The sequence below is a fragment of the Microcebus murinus genome, chromosome 14 (genome assembly GCF_040939455.1).
Source record: "Microcebus murinus isolate Inina chromosome 14, M.murinus_Inina_mat1.0, whole genome shotgun sequence".
Classification (NCBI taxonomy): domain Eukaryota; kingdom Metazoa; phylum Chordata; class Mammalia; order Primates; family Cheirogaleidae; genus Microcebus; species Microcebus murinus.
In genome coordinates, this window is record NC_134117.1 from 23,124,355 (window position 1) to 23,140,338 (window position 15,984).

The 15,984-nt window shown below is 57.9% G+C and overlaps 1 protein-coding gene across 4 annotated transcripts in view; it reads left to right on the top strand.

Annotated features, from left to right (window-relative positions):
- The window catches only part of SH3PXD2A (SH3 and PX domains 2A), a 224,724-nt gene that overhangs the window by 117,681 nt on the left and 91,059 nt on the right, over positions 1–15,984 (top strand). The gene's annotated exons all lie outside the window — the stretch shown is intronic.

Here is a 15,984-nt window from a genome sequence, read left to right on the forward strand (position 1 = left end):
CCTCAACCCGAGTCTGTGGTTTCTAGTGGCCCAATGATGGCTCCTGCTTCCATGTTGGAGGAGAACTGGGGAACCACACAAGTCTTTTTTCTCTCTGGAATCAGAATGTTCTGGGCCTGGTGGTCAAGATGGTCCACCCAGTCATGCTGGGTTTCTCACACACAGGACCAGACTCCGTCCCGATGGCCACGGCCTCTTGCTCAGAGCAGCTCCCGCTCCTGCAGTCGCCAGCAAAGGTTCTCATCGGAGAGAAAAATCCAGTTTCCACCCAGGAGCTGATGGGCATAGGAAGGCATGCAGGGAAGGGTGTTGGGTAGGACAGGGGACTGAAGGGGGTGCTAATTAACCGCCTCACTGTGTATCTATTCCCCTGAAAGCTTAAGGCACCAGGTGGGCGGGAGAGAGGCAGATGGGATGGATAGATACTACAGAGGGAAAGGAAAGAGTAGAACAGAAGAACTCTCTGGGACAGGAGGGGAGAGGCATGGGACCACCTGGTGACGGGAAGGAGAAAGCCGGAAGATGAGGGTGTGTGCTGCATGGCATCAAGGGCACCGTTCACACTGTGCTCTCTGTGGATGGTGTCCGTGGAGGTTGTAGAGCGCGCAGCCTGGACACCCATACATGCCAGTCCTGTCTGTAGGGACTCCTCTCTTTTCACCCATGCTAAAAGACTAAGAGCCTGAAATGGCCTGAAATGGCCTCCCTTTGAGGGAGGAAAAACACATTAGCTAGCTCAGAGGCTCACCCAGCCTGGCAAAGGCCATCTCCATTGCTGGCTACCACAGGCTTAATAAACAAGCAAATGCTCCAAACCATCAGAAACCCATCAGTGACTTCATTCACAATGTGAAGTAGTTGAAAGCCACAGGGCATAGTATGCAAGATCTTGAGTTCGTGTCCCAACTCTGCTGCTACTGACCCTGTAACATCAGGGCAGACCACTCCCGTGGCTTCCCCAGGGGCTGGTCTCTACAAAGAGAATAGCGATTAATCCCCTGGTCTCTACAAAGAGAATAGCGATTAATCCAGTCCTTGCTATCTCCAAGGGTTATCTGTGAAACTCAGATAAGAGGCAAGAGTGGTTTGCACCAAGGGTTATATATTCTTATCCCAACATCACAGATAAGGAAACAGGGGCTCACAGCTGGAACAGGTCCAGGTTCCAAACAGAAGCTCCTGCCCTCTCCATTCCTCCCACCACCTCACTGGTTTGGCGACTGTGGTCCTGAAGCTTCTCAGTGTCTCCCTTCTGCCCCCCCGCCCTGGGTTCCCACCCCTCCTCTCTACTCTACCAGGACGGAGGAAGGCTCTGGAGAATGGCAGCAGCATCCCTGGGTCCACATGTGGCCCTGTCAGTCCCCAAGCTGTGATGTCCTCTGCAGGCCCCCCATTCTCCTCCCTTTCATGGGGAGAGAAGAGATGCTCATCCACGGGCAGGTTGTTTGGGACCCACTGTGCTCACCTGTCCTGCACGCGGGGAAAGGGATCATTGATGGTTGAAGTAGCAAGTTCACTGCCACAGAAACAGCTGGCCCCACCTTTGATCCAAGGCTCCAAACCCGCTCTCTGCATCAGCTAAATAAATTAACCTTAGATCGTGTGTCAACCTGCACACTAACAGCGATAGGCCAGCCTCTTGCCCAGCTGTAGGAGGCCCTTGGGGAATGGTGGGAAGCAGGCTCAGCGCCTGGGGTTGTCCCCTGCTACTTAGGGCTCTGTGATCTTTGACCATTTGCTCAACCTTTCTGCATTTGTTTTCTCATCCCTAAAACAAGATACTGCTGAATTCACAGGGTGGCCAGGTGCTGTTGGCACACAGTAGGTGCTCAATACTTTTGTTCACGGAGGGCTGGGGAGCAGAATGGAATGTGGCTCACTCCACACCCCACCCCTGCAAATCACAGCCTGGCTTTTTGCAGGTAGGGGCTGTAAAGCATTTGGCCTCTACATCACCATGGCAATGGGGGGTGTTATCTGCTTCTTTCTTGAGGTGGCCGTGGCCACCTGGGCCAGTTCACCACTGGCCTAGCAAGAGATGGTCCTGAGAACAGAAATCCTCCAGCCCCAAGACAGACCAGAGGCTCAGGAAGTGGGCTCAGCTATGGCCAGACAGTTCCAAAGGGCTTCCCCTCTCCTGGCCCGGCCCTGTCTCTGCCCCACCAAGACAGACCTGTGCTTCCCGGCAGAGTGTGCTTGCCATGAAAGAGCCCAGGCCTGCACGTGACCCTGGCTGACAGGCTGACGATAAGGCAGTGAGTGCCTGCACCCCCAACCCCAGGCTGCTCATACCTTGCCAGGCCGCCTGCACCTCCCCTCCCTCGTCCTGAAGCATAAACACAGGATCGGGTAACAGCATATTTTGACTCTGGGGCGGCTGTGGAGTAGCTTATCAAATTATCAAAGCCTGTGGATTTAATTGGAATTTTGCAGATAACCCCGGCCTCTTTCAAGTGTGCTGCTGCAGGGGCCATTGAGAATTCATGGGGGCTGGGGTGGGAACTGTCTTCCTTTTCCACCTTCCAGGGCAGACGAGATCTGGGCAGCCAGACCTGGTGGGGGAGGCGGGCAGCCCCTCGGCTGTGACCCCCAGACCACTCCTGCGGGTGGAGAGCCAGGCCCCTCTCCAGGCTGCTAGCGGTGGCTCTTCCAGACCACGGCCCAGCACGGAGAGGATGTTCTTCACGGACACCTCCATGGGCTCGGTGCAGAGCGGCCGTGGCGGTTTTGCCCCTCGTGCGGCCAGCCCACGACAGTGCATGGGATCAGTTCCCTCATAAGGAGGCTCGAGCAAGCCCCTTCCATCACGTGCAGACATGGCGTTCACCCTTCCGCCACGCGAGTACACAGCTAGGATACGCCATCTGCCTCACCAGACACCAAATCTGCTGGGTCTTGGACTTTCCAGCCTCCAGAACTGTGAGCAGTAGATGGCTGTCGTTGATAAATTACCGAGGGGAAGGTCTAGACAGGCTGAGACCCTGGCTGGGTTCGTTGTTGGTCCCTCCCACCAGAACACGGGCTCCAGGAGGGTGAGAACTTGATTCTGTTCTGTTCCCAACTGTATCCCCAGCGCCCAGAACAGCGCCTGACCCCGGGCAGGTTCTCGGGGAACATCTGTTGAGTGAATGACTGATGTCATTCAGTCTTCATTATGGTCTCACATGGTTGGGACGGCAGTGACATGATTCTCCCAAGGCTCAGAGAGATGAAGTAGCTCACTAAGGTCATGCAGGTGGCAGGGCCAAGGGCCAAAGCCAGGCAGGCTGTCTCCAGACGTATGCCTCTAGCCACAGCTCTGAGCCGCCGCTCTGCTCGTGCTCCCAGAGGCTCTGCAGCCCCTCAGCAGCACCCGTGCCTCCCCCCACGCCAGGGCGGGCGGAGCAACCTCAGCCCTTGCACGTTTGTTTTCCTTTTAGGATGGTGCGTGTCTTAGTGTGTTCAGGCTGCTATAACAGAATACCATAGACCGGATGGCTTTTACAGGTTCTGGAGGCTGGGAAGGCCTAAATCAAGGTGCCGGCAGATCTGGCGTCCGGTGAGGGCGCGGTTGGTAGACAGTCATCTGTGCACGGGTGGGAAGGGAGCCAGCTCCCTGGGCCTCTCTTACAAGGCACCAATCCCGTGCATGAGGGCTCCGCCCTCAGGACCTAATCACCTCCTGAAGCTCCCCCTGGCTTTGCTCTGCGCCATCTCCCCAGAGTCCCCTGCTTGGCTGCTGCACCTTTAAACTGCCCACCTCAAGGGAACAGAGTGGAGAGAGCTCTCAGCCCCTCTGGCGTTAGGTGGCCTGGGTTCCCAGACCAGCTCTGCCACACGCCTCCGGCGGGTTGCATGGCCCATCTGTACCTCAGTTACCTTATCTGTGCAGTGGGAATGTTCCTGCCTCCAAAGGTGGCTGTGAGGATGACACCTAAACGCCTGAACACACCTAGCATACCATCAGCACTGCCTGAACCAGTGCTGTCCTTATCACAGCAGCCCTGTGAGGAGGGCAGCCCTGGGGGGGAGGGCACAGCACCAAGGCTCTATGTCACCTCTACCCTCCCCCACTGCCACACACACCGTTATGTACCCCTGGAAATGGCAGGGCTGCAGACTCCTTTACCATTGCTGGCAGTCCAAGCCTGTGGGCAGAGTGGGCACACAGGCATGTGGCATGCCCATATCACAGATGGGAAAACTGAGGCCCAGGCTGAGCTGGTCTGCCTCCCTCTTGTCCTGCTTGGTGGCTGTTGGGACTGCTGCCAGCCCACTGGCCTGGGTGACCAACACTTAACACATAGCCGCAATGGCACACAGTGGACCCATACAGTGGGGGGGGGTGTCACCTTCTGCTCCCTGCCGTTGGCCTGGGCCTGTCCCCTCAGTTTCTTTCTAAGGAAGCCAACCAGGATCCTGGCTAAATTCTTGAAATTGCATGGGAGGAGCAGAGCCCTGCTAAACTGGTTTTTGTCCTTCAGCCCCAGGGCCACAGAGCCACCCTCTGTTGTGGGCTAGAACAATGCCCCAATGTTCAGAGGGACCTGGGGCCAGGTGGGTGGGCCCAAGCCAGATCAGAGCCACCCCTGCCCAGAGGGAATTTTGAATTGAGTTAAATTAACTGCAGCAGCAATAATCACAACACCCAGCTCTTCTTGTGGCCTTAAATGAATCAATTCTCCTCATCAGATCTCAGTTTTCCCATCTGTACAAGGGGCCCACAGTACCACTTGGCAGGATGGTTGTGAGGTTGGAGGGAGCTACTGCATATAAAATGCCTCTAGAGGGTTTGGTCCTTCCCAGGTGCTCCATAAATGGGACTTTCTGTATCTCTCCCCCTTCCTCCGTCCGCCCAGGCCAGGGGGCAGGGTAGCCACCTGGAAAAGGCTGGGTGACCAGGACTGGGTCGTGCTGAAGGTGGGAGCCGGGGTGTGTGTTTCACTGAGGCCCTCTCAGCTCTGGGAGTTCTCACCGGGGCTGGTGCTGACTGTGGGGTGAGGCTGCCCCTGCCCCTTGTCCCTGTCCCTGCCCAGGGGCCCAGGGGTTTGGGGATTGGGGTAGCGCCCGCCCACCGCAAGCTTGCCGAGTCTGGGCTGGACCCTCATCAGCAGGATGGCTCTCTGTGCCCCATCAGGCCCTCCCTCCACATCTGGCCAGAGACGTGGCCACACTGCAGTCCCCTGCCAGTGGCTGCTGCACAAATGGCCTCTTTATGCAGACGGGCAGTAGGACCAGCTGTCCCCTGGGGGCTGTGGGTCCACCGGGGGCCGGGGCGGAAGGGCATAGACCTTTATGTAAGTAAACTGCCCACTTCTGCCGTGGCCCCTTCAACCTGGGTGGGCAGGTGGCAGGAAGTGCGCGCAGGAAGCTGGGTCCAGCCCACTTGAAAGGGGCATTGGCTATGGGGAACAGGCACTTATGCGGGCCGGCTGTCGCGCTGGGCGGGCAAGCTGGCGGGGAGCGGATTCAAACACCACCAGTCCCGTCCGGCTTCCGAGCAAAGGCCAGGGCAGGCCGTGCCCAGGAAGAGAGGACTGCTGTGTTTTCGGGCCTGGCACAGGATTTTCGGCTCTCCTGAGCAGGGGTGGGAAGGGGCAGCGGGGAAAGGTACTGAGTACAGGGGTGTGTGAGGGTGCACTGGGTCCCCCATTATTTTCTCGGGCTTGTGAATTCCATGTTTCTCTGAGACCTCGGCCCTGGCAGGAGGGCCCTGGCGTGAAGGTGCCCAAGGCACCTGTGTGCCCACTGTCTCGCTGCCAAGGCCCTGGCGCTCTGGGGAGCCTCCAGCTGAAGAGATGAGTCCCCCAGAGCCTCCAGGCCTGCTTTGCTGCTAGGTTGCGTTCCAGGTGGGTCTTAGCACCCTGCCTGGTTTTTATTATCCCTCCCTGGAACTAGTCCCCTGGGTAGTGACCGCGCCACAGGGAGGCCAAGGCAGAGCTACACCTAGAACCTGGCCCTGGCTGCCTAGACCAGGTGTCCCCTGTGCACGTGCTGGTGGAAGGCAGTCGTCCATTCGAGCACCTGGGGGTCATCTCCACATGGGGCACAGGACACAGCCCAGTCCCCAGCTAGGGGTGCTTGTGGTCTCAGGGAGAGGACAGCCCAACAGGGGCCCAGCTCGCTCCTGTCGGGGCAGCAAAGCATTGTAGGCTCTAGGGAGCCCTGGCTTCTTCCCCATGACCCTGTGGCCTAGGAATTAAACTCGCAAAGCCTCAGTTTCCTTACCTGTGAAATGGGGTTAAGAACAGCTGCAGATCCCGTTGGGGAGGCAGAAACAGAACACCTGGCTGTGCAGGTGCCGGGCTGTTGCTACAGGCCAGCCTGCCAGGGCTCAGGGAGGCCTCCCCGGGGAGGCCGCAGTCAAGCTGAGACTGAGTCGAGGGCTACTCGAGGGGAGTGGCAAAAAAGGGCACCCAGGCCAGCGGGAGTCCTTACCACTGTGGCACTTTCAAGGATCGAAAGAAATTTCATCCTCCTGGATGGAGAGTGAAAGTGGGGGGAGAGTCCGCTGGGGCTGCGCCCAGAGGAGATGGTCTCAGGCAGTCACTAACCATTTCTGCACTTTGGCACCCAGTGAGGGGGCAGCGTCTGGGGGTCTCTGGGGTCCCTCCCAGCTCTGACATTCTGTGGTCATGTCAGGGCCAGTTGGCTATTGCAACAATCCAGGCAGGCAACAGCAGGGTCTAGAGTGGGCTGGATGCTGTGGGGACAGGAGACATTCGGAGACACAGTCAGATGTGGAAGAGACAAGCATCTAAGATCACGTGCCTCCTTCCCCTTCACAGGTTGTATAGGTTGGGTTTTGAGGTCGTTGGAATTTAAGCACCACTGTAATTTCGGGTCACTTCTAGTCCTGCAGTTCGTGAGATCTGTGTGTATCTAGCTCCACCCTGTGGCAATGCTAGATATTACAGCTGCTGGCGTCTGGCGGATACTATGCTGGACCCTTGAGCACAGTTTCTCTTGTCAAATCCTCAGTACAATCCTGTAAGGTTTGTGGTCCTTTTTGCAGATGAGGAACCCATTTTAGAACATTTCCACACCCCCTGAAAGCCTCCAGAGGGAGGTTTGTTATTCTGTCCCCTCTGCAGTGTCTCAGAGCCCCGTTAGCGTCCCTGCCCTCTGCTCTGCCTGGGAGAGGAAACGGGTCTTCAGGGACGGAGTTCCTGCCCCGCCCGCTGCCGCTCTGGTTTCTAGAACTCCAGCAGTCCCAGCTGCTGCTCTGGCCTCCCACAACTTGCTCAGCAGCCCAGGGCGGGGCCCGCCTGGCCTTCCCGCGAGCCCTGAGGGGGCTGACCATGGAGTGGGGGCCCAGGCTGGGGGGAGGGTGCCATTTTGGTAGGCGCCTTCCCTGCCTGTTGATTCCAGTGGCCCAGCTGGGTGCCCGCCTTGAGCCTTGAGTTGTCCCCGACCCCAGGTAGTCAGGCTCCCCGGGGCACCTAGGAGACCACCCGTGGAAGACCACCTAGAATGCAGCGCTCACTTCCCCCCAGCTTCCCGGAAGGCCAGAGCAGGCACAGGCAGCAGACCAAGGGGCCAGACCACGGCGATGTCCAGCCTTCTGCCCGGGGCACGTGCCAGGTGTCCTGGCGGCCCCGCTGTTTAGCAGAAAGTGCGAGAGGAGCTGATTGTCAGCTCAACTTTTTCCCTCTCGGGACGCTCCTGGGGAAGAAGTTGGCAGCGTTCGGGGGGGTGGCCTCAGAGTCACAGGTCTAGTGTCAGACTCTGGCTCTGCCTCTTGCCAGCTGTGTGTGTCAGGTGGGGTGACTCTTAGCCCCCACATAAACGCACCACTCACTCAGCCAGCTAGGCCTGCTGTCCCCACCCGCCCACGGGGACTTCTCAACTGTGGCACATACCCCAGATGTAATGAAACGGTCCAACATCTGGCTTCCCCGAGAGGCTGTGCACACCCTGAGGGCCAGGACCGCCTCTGCCCGGGCATCCCTGTGTCCCCTGTGCTGGCTGAAGGCTGGACACGGCAGGTGTTCAGGGAGTGGACATGATGACTTCGTCTGAGCCTCCCCCAAGAGTAAAACAGGGACAACGGGCGTGACGACACAGGTCTAGAAAGCTAATAAGAAAGAGCTCATACTTATTGGCTGTTCACCACGTGCCGACTCTCCTAAGCAGTTTACATGTTTTCATGAATTTTGCATCCATCCTATGAAGTGGGTACAGTTATTTCCCCCATTTACTGATAAAGCCACTGAGGCACTGCAAGGTCAGCTGACTTGCAACGCTGGTGAGTGGCAAAGGTGGGCCAGAACCCAGCAGTCCACCACGAGAGTCTGTCTCTTGCCTGCCCCGCCCCTCGGTGAAGTCGAGTGCTCAGCACGCCACAGAGCGCGGCCACGACAAACGAGACTGTCGTCGCCATTGCCGTGGAAGGGGCTGAGCCAGAGACCGCTCACCCGGCAAACACTGCCCCGCAGCTACGTGGGTTCCGAGTTTGTGAAGCCATAGAGGCAGCCTCTCCTTCCATCCCGGCTGTGTCCCAGTGACAGGTGGGAGGGAGCTGTCCCCAGGCCCCAGTCCCAGCCTTTGAAGCCCAAAGTTCCCAGGCATCATCCAGCTCGGCCTCTGCAAGTTGGGCAGCCCGAGAGGGGAAGTGGCTTGCCTGCGGTCAGAGAAACTGGATTAGCACCGGGTTTCTTGGCTCTAAGTCCAGTGCTCTTTCTGGCTCTCAGAACTCTCCCAGTCAATTTCTAGAGCATCCCTGGTGTGTGGGAGGGTGCCGGAGGCCTGAGTTGAACCCTTAAGGAGTCTCAAATAGGAATCTGGGTGATGCACAGGGAGGAGGGGCTGGCTGCTCTGAAAGGCCCAGAAGCAGGAGCTGGGCTGTGGCCCAGTCTGATTTAATTAGGCAGAGGCAGGCTTGCAATTAGAGAAGGCTTTGTCTGCAAGCCAGCCAGTTAAAGGTTAATGGCTGGGAGTACCTCTGCCCGGCCCCCATGCCAGGTGGGAGAGGGCACCTGCCAGCCTGTCCCACCTGGGCAGAGACCCCAGGAGAACTGCAGGACTGTGGGCAGCTGCCTCCAGGCCCAGAGGATAGAGGACGTGTGCGGTCCCCACACTGGCCCATGTATGCTGGGCCCTGGGCTGGGTCTTGGGGCTACAAGGATCTTAATGGGCAGGGCGGAGGCATTTATGCTACCAAGACAGGGAGATAATGCAAGGAGAGGCAGGCATGGTCTGGAATCCCCCAGGAGCAGATCTGAGGATAAAGGCTGGGGCTCAAGCAGTCTACGTGGAGCTGACACCAGAAGGCACCAGTGAGGGAGCGAAGCAAGGCCAGGAAGGACAGGCCTAGGAGTGCCGTGTTAGCAGCCAGTGGACTCCTGCAGGGCCCAGCGCTGCTGCAGGGCTGTCCCGGGCTACGGGCAGGGTGCTGGGCATTCATGCACCCCTGTACCTACACTCCAAGCTGCCTCCAGACAGCACTCAGAGGTTTCCAGAAAGCCCATGTGAGCTAAACACCGCTAGCTTCCCACTGTGCTTAGGGTGACTGCCCCGAGCTCAAACCAGGAGTGCAGGGGCACTAGGTGGGTGTGGCCCTCGGGGGGGGGTGTGCAGAGAAGGCTGGGGAGGGGGGCAGGGTTGGAGGCAAAGGGGGGGGGAGAGAACCTGAGCCAGGAAGGCCTCCAAGCAGGGGAGGGCAGGCAGGGGCAGGGCTAGGGGTGTCCACGGAGGGCAGGACAGCAGGAAGACGGAGAATGAGATGCACGAGATCACAATGGATAGGAGCCCAGGTGTAGAGTCGGTCAGCACTGGGTTCAAATCCCAGCTCTGCCATTTGGGCTAGTGACTTAACTCTATACCTCAGTTTCCTCATCTGGGAAATGGGGGTAATGACAGTATCTTCCTCTTGATGCGGCCGAGAGAATTAAGTGAGATAATGTATTTGAAGCACGTAGCACTGTGCCTAGCATGTGGACAGCACGTGGGGAATATCACTTCCTGGGCACACGAGCCCCTGTTGTCACACTTCAGCCCTGCCCGGGAGACAGGTGAAGGAGGCAGTGAGACACTGAGGTCCGCCTGGGGGAGGAGAGAGACACACGTGAAGCAGTGATGTGGGAGTTGGCAAGAGCATGCAGGCTCCACTGTGATGCCATGGGGTTTCCATGACAACCCTGAGCGATGTCACAGATAGGGCGGAGCACAGGAGGCCATGGGCTGCTGCCAAGCCCATCCTGATACATGGGCAGGAAATACCCCAAGTTATCCGAGTGGACTCCTCCCCTCTAGAACGCTCAAGCCCGTTCGTATTTTACACACAATGTCCACACTTGCTGGTCCAATCAGGGAAGACCTCCTGGAGGAAGGGCACTTCCGATGGGCTTTACTGGGGGGAAAGAAGCGGATGGTGGGGACACAGGATCTGCCTGTCCTGCCAGGGGGGACTGAGAGCAGGTGAAAGATGCTCAGGATGATGTCGCAGCATCTGGCCAGCTCCTTGGAACCAGCCAGCAGCCCCGAGCCTAGTTGCCGGAACCAGGGCATTCGTGTATTTATTCAGCAAACACGATCGTGCCCGGCCCTTGCCAGGCCTGGCAAGACGCACACAGTTCCTGCCCTCGCGGAGCCTACAGTTGAGGGAAGGAAATGGACACCAAACAAGGACAGCAAAGATACCAAAGTAACAGTACGATCTGCCCAGGGGAACAGAGTGCTGTGCTAGAACAAGGTTTGGGGGTGCCGGGAAGGGCACTGGGCTGGGAGCCGGAGGAGAATGAAAGTTGGAGCGCGGAGGGACCCGGGACAGCCTCGACCCGGCATCACTGTCCCCGGAACTTCCTACAGCTCCGCTGAGAGGATCAGCCTCTCTAGAAACCGGAACCTGGGCTGGGCGAAGCCAGGCCAGCCTGGAGCTGCAGACCCAGCCCTGTGCCCGCCGAATGGCCACGTCAGCGGCAGAATCTCCAAGCAGCAGCCCAGGGACTTGCCAGCCATGGCGGCCCTTGGGGGAGCTCCGCTAAAATCAGAAACCGTGGTGCATCTCTCGAGCATCTCTCTGTGGTTGTGGACGCGGTCACAGGTTTCCTTTCCTGTTGGCCGTTCTCATGCCAGGGAAGTTGTAACCTCCCTAAGGAAGTATCTAGAATTCAGGGTGTCGTTTTGGTATTTCTGGCCTAGTCTTGCTGTTGTTGTACTTTTCTCTTCCCCGCCTACCCCTAATTTAGCTTATCTGGATTTTATGTGTGTCCTTATCAACCACGGGTGGTAACTAGACAGTGTGGTTGAGGCTAGACTGAGGCAGATTTGAGGCTAGACTGAGGCAGCTAGGGCTCAAATCCCATCTCCATCATTCACAAGCTGTGCTACCTTGGGCAAGTTACATGCCCTCTCTGATATTCCATTTCTCTTCTGTAAAATGGGGATAATAAGAGAATCTGCCACATAGATGTGTTGTGAGGATAAAATGAGCTAGTATGTGTCAAGGGCTTAGTTTGGCATCTGGCGTGATGTGAATGCTTGACAAATGTAGAGCTCTTGTCAATAACAGCATTAGTAATAATAATAATTATAGCAGCATTACCACCCTGTCTTTGGGAAAGACGTGCCCACTCTCCCTCCCGCTTCCCCTCTTGCTCTGGGCTCCAAGGGCGCAGCCTGCTCCAGGGCCTTGGAGCTTCTCGTCAGTGCTGAAGCTCAGAAGCCATTACTTGGTGGAGGGTGCAGGAGGTGGCCCAGGGCTGGCCCTCTGGGGTCTGTGACAGGCATCCTGGAGAGCAGCCACTTCACTATAGTTGCAGCCGGGCTCACCCCGAGCAGAGAGTTGAGCATTGACAGGAAGGCCCAATATGGCGGCCACTAGCCACGGGGGCTACTGAGCCCTCAAAGCGTGGTTAGTGCGACTCAAAAACGGAATGGGGAAAGGAGGGTGTTACCCAGGGCTCCCAGATTGTCCCTCCTGCTGCAAGCAGCACACAGGCCTTTCTCGGGCCTGGAGCTGGAGGCCTCTTTGCAGAAGCCCATGCAGGACCCAGTCCAATGCCCTGGTTTTTTCCAGTCAGGGAAACTGAGGCACAGAGAAGGCTGCCATCACCCAGGCCTGCCACATGCTCAGACAGAGCCAGGCCTGGAACCCACACTGGGCTGGCTCCGTGTGGTCTCGTGAAGTTCCTCCCTAGACCCTCTCCGTTGCTCAGGGAGACAGTTGACGGACCCTTGCTGTCCTGGGCCCACACTGGCCCAGGAGCCGCCCTGTCGCCGGCACGCAGGCCCTTGGCTGGGAGCCCCGATGTCCTGCGTTTCGAGTGCCTGCTGTGTGGAGCGTGGCGGCCGCCTGCCCCTTTGTGGAGCAGCCTCATTAAGTCAGCCTCTTGGTCCAGCGGGGAGGAGTGGCTGTCACCCCTGTCACCTCGGGTCAGTGAGGGCCAAGGTCCCCGCCAGCCTGGCACTCTGGGGGAATTCCTGGGGAATGTGAAAGTGGTCACAGTCTTTGAGACGGGACTTGAAGCCCCAGTTCCACCACACCGTCCCCCAGCACCGCCAGCAGTCAGTGCGTGGTCTTAGCAACGTGGCAACGTGGCTTCACCCTGCAGCGCCTGGGCTTGTCCCCAGACACCTAAGCCTTGGCCCACCCCACTGAAGCCAGCGGGCCGTCTCCCCACACCTAAGCTTCTCCCCAGCAGCCACCCACTGCCCACCTCCATGTCGTCCCCCACCCGCCCCCGCCCAGTGCCGCCTCTGGCCATCTCTGTCCAGGGGGCTCTGCCAGAGAGCCCCCCCCTCCCCAGGGTTGGGCCTGCGCAGGGCTCTGTGGCGGCAGGTGGAGGATCCTAGCGTGCACTTGCTGCTAGTGACCCGGGCTGTGCTCTGGGTACTTAGAGGTATTAACTGGTTTTATCCCCCAACAATCCAATTAGGGGGGCCTATCAGTCTGTGCAGTTTATAAATGAAGACAGAGGCCCTAAATAATCTGTCTGGCAGAGCCGGGATTTGAACTCAGGCAGCTACACACACACACACACACACACACACACACACACACACACACACACACGTGAGCCAAACCTTCTGGCTGCACGATGCCAGAGTCTGGAATGCACTGGGCTAGACTATACTGTCCAATAAAGTAGCCACCAGCCACTGTGGCTCTTTAAATTTAAATCTTAAAATGTGAAATTCCGTTTTTGAGTCATGCTAGCTACGTTGAGTGCTCCATAGCACCATGGCTAGTGGCCACCATATTGAGCAGTGCAGGTAGAGACCATGTCCATCATCCCAGAGAATCCTGTCAGACAGCTCCACTTGGGGCACCACCAGGTGTCGGGGGCAGAACTGGGACACTCAGTGCCATTGGGAGCCAAAATCAGGGTGGGCTTTCTGGAGGAGGCGCCCCCTCCCTAGGCCTGGGGGGGGCAGGAGGGTGCCTGTAGCAGTCGTGGCACAGCCAGCGGGTTTGCAGCCTTGCCTCCTAGTCCGGATGTGTGACACTGGGCAAGTCACTTAACCTGACTAGGCCTCGTCTGTAAAATGGGGCTGGGGCACGTGCCTCGGTGACGACATAGAGCAGGTGCCACAGGGCCAGCAAATCTGTTTGCCTGGCGCTCATGCATTTATGAGGGGGCATCCAGAAAAGTGTGGAAGGTGCAGGTTCTCTCACTGCAGGGAGACCAGGAGCCTGGGTCTCCCAGGGCAGGGCGGGCAGGCCAGGACCTGGGAGAAGCCCGGGGCCCTGGCCCTGCCCCAGTCCTCTTTCCCACAGAGGCCGCGGCAGGAACGAGCACAGCTGGGCCTTCGATGGGCTCCTGGGTGTCCGTGGGAAGCAGGGAGCCCTTGGCCCAAGCTCCCCTCCTCAGGTTGACATCAGGCCAGGGCTGTGAGGGGCCCACAGCCAGGGAGCCACCCAGACTCTGTGCTCAGCAGTGGGGCCCTGCAGATGGGGCCAGCGGAGCTTCGGGAGCAAAGCAGTCCTCAGTCTCCCCAAAATGAGTCTGTGCCCACCACCTAAACAGGGAGAACCAGAACCTGATGGGAATCTGATCTGTCACAGAGCTGGTGCCGCCACTCAATGGGGGGGAAATCTTTTGTTACAAGCATCGCCACTGAGTTACGCCCAGCAAGTTCCTTCTAACGTCACAGCCAGCTTCCTTCGCTGGTAGGCCGGCCCCAGCTGCAGTGGTGCTCCCCCTGCTCTCCCGGGACACAGTCCCAGGGCCTCCTCGCCCTTTGCCCCAGCACACAACACCCTGACACACACGGTCCCACATTCCTTCCCGCCCCTGCGCCGTTGCTCACACCATCCCTCCGCCCTGTGTCTCCTTCCTGCCTCTAACTTTTTACATATTCCTCATCTTTCAAGGGCCAGCTCCTGTGACCCCTTTCTTTCCATCCCTCCCTCTATTCCTCCCTTCCACCCTTTCTTTCCTTTCTCTCTGTCACCCTGGATGGAGTGCAATGGCATGATTATAGCTCACTGCAGCCTCGAACTCCCGGGCTCATGCAATCCTCCTGCCCCAGCCTCCCGAGTAGCTGGGACTACAGGCACGCATCATGACACTGGGCTAATTTTTAAGTTTTGTTGTAGAGATGGGTCCTCACTGTGTTGCCCAGGCTGGTCTCGTACTCCTAGCCTCAAGCATTCCTCCCACTTCAGCCTCCTCAAAATACTAGGATTACAGGTGTGAACTACCGCACCTGGCCGGTGTGCTCCTCTGTCTAGGCAGCCTTCCCCGACCATCCCAGACCACTCTGATCTCCCTGTCTTGGGAATTCCTATAATAAATCCTTCTGACCAACGTTTCAGGCACTTAGTCACAAAGGAGCTTGTATGTTTTCTTTCCCTGGGTGTTTGTCTTATCTCCCCAACTAGAGGGCATGCTCTTTGAGGGCTGGGCAGTGTATCTTCTGCTTTAGGCACAAGACTGGGTCTAGAGCAACTCTTCAGTGAAGAGATGGATGCATGGATGGATGGATGGATGGATGGATGGATGGATGGATGGATGGATGGATGGACGGACAGACGGACAGGCATGGACTTGGAGAGAGACAGGGAAAGTCTTCAAACATGGAAGACCCTCCTTGACTTTCTTTTCAGGAACTTTACAGCTGAACCTATCACCCCATTTTGTCACTTCCCCTTCCATCTTTCCTAGGTATGGCCTGCAGCCCCTGAAAGTCCAGGGAAGCCCCATGGCCAAGTCTGGCAAAGTAACCGGGTAACTCCGGTGACTTGAGGAGGAGCTCGTGGCACTCATGTCCGTGGGCTGAGCTGGCAGTCCCATGCCTTCTTTCCCCTCTCTAGGAAATCAGCCTGGTGTCGCTGCTTGTCCCCCTGCCTGCCTCCCTCCCATGGATGACTTGTCAGCGGCAGGGTCTGGGGGAGACTCCAGGTAGCATGTTGTCACGGCCCTGCGCTGGCACCCTGAGTGTTGGAGCCAGGGTCTTACACAGCCTGTACCCATGATGGTGGCCAGTCAGCGCCTGCCACATTCTGGCCACCGTCTGCACTGCAAAGCTAGAGCTCTGTGAGCCCAGGCTGCCGGGCTACCAGTCCTTTCCACGTGCCAGATGCTGCTGCCAGAGCTTTGCATGTCATCCCATTAATCCCCACGGCTCTGTGAGACAGGGCTGCTTTTATCCGCCTTTTGCAACTGAAGGTGCAGGGCGGTTAAGCACCTGGCTTCCATCACAGAGTGCAGTGGCTGACCTGGGGTTCTAACCCACCCACCGTTTTAACTCTCCACTCTGAAGCCTGGACATGGTGAAGCCCATCCCTGGGCTGAAGACACACTCAAGGCCTTCTCCCAGAGCGGTGGGACAAGTCAGAGGAGACAGACAGACAGACAGCGCTTTGTTCTTTTGCTGTGGACAGAGCAGCGGCAGAGACCCTCTGGGGTGATCAGGAGACAAGCAGAATGCTCTGGGGGGGGGTCTGGATTCTGTGATGGCCACAGCATCTGGCCTCTCTGGGACACAGCCTGGGGGCCTGAGACCCCGTCCCTCCCCAGGAATTCAGCGTTTTCACCCAGGGCAGGAATTCCGGCCTCT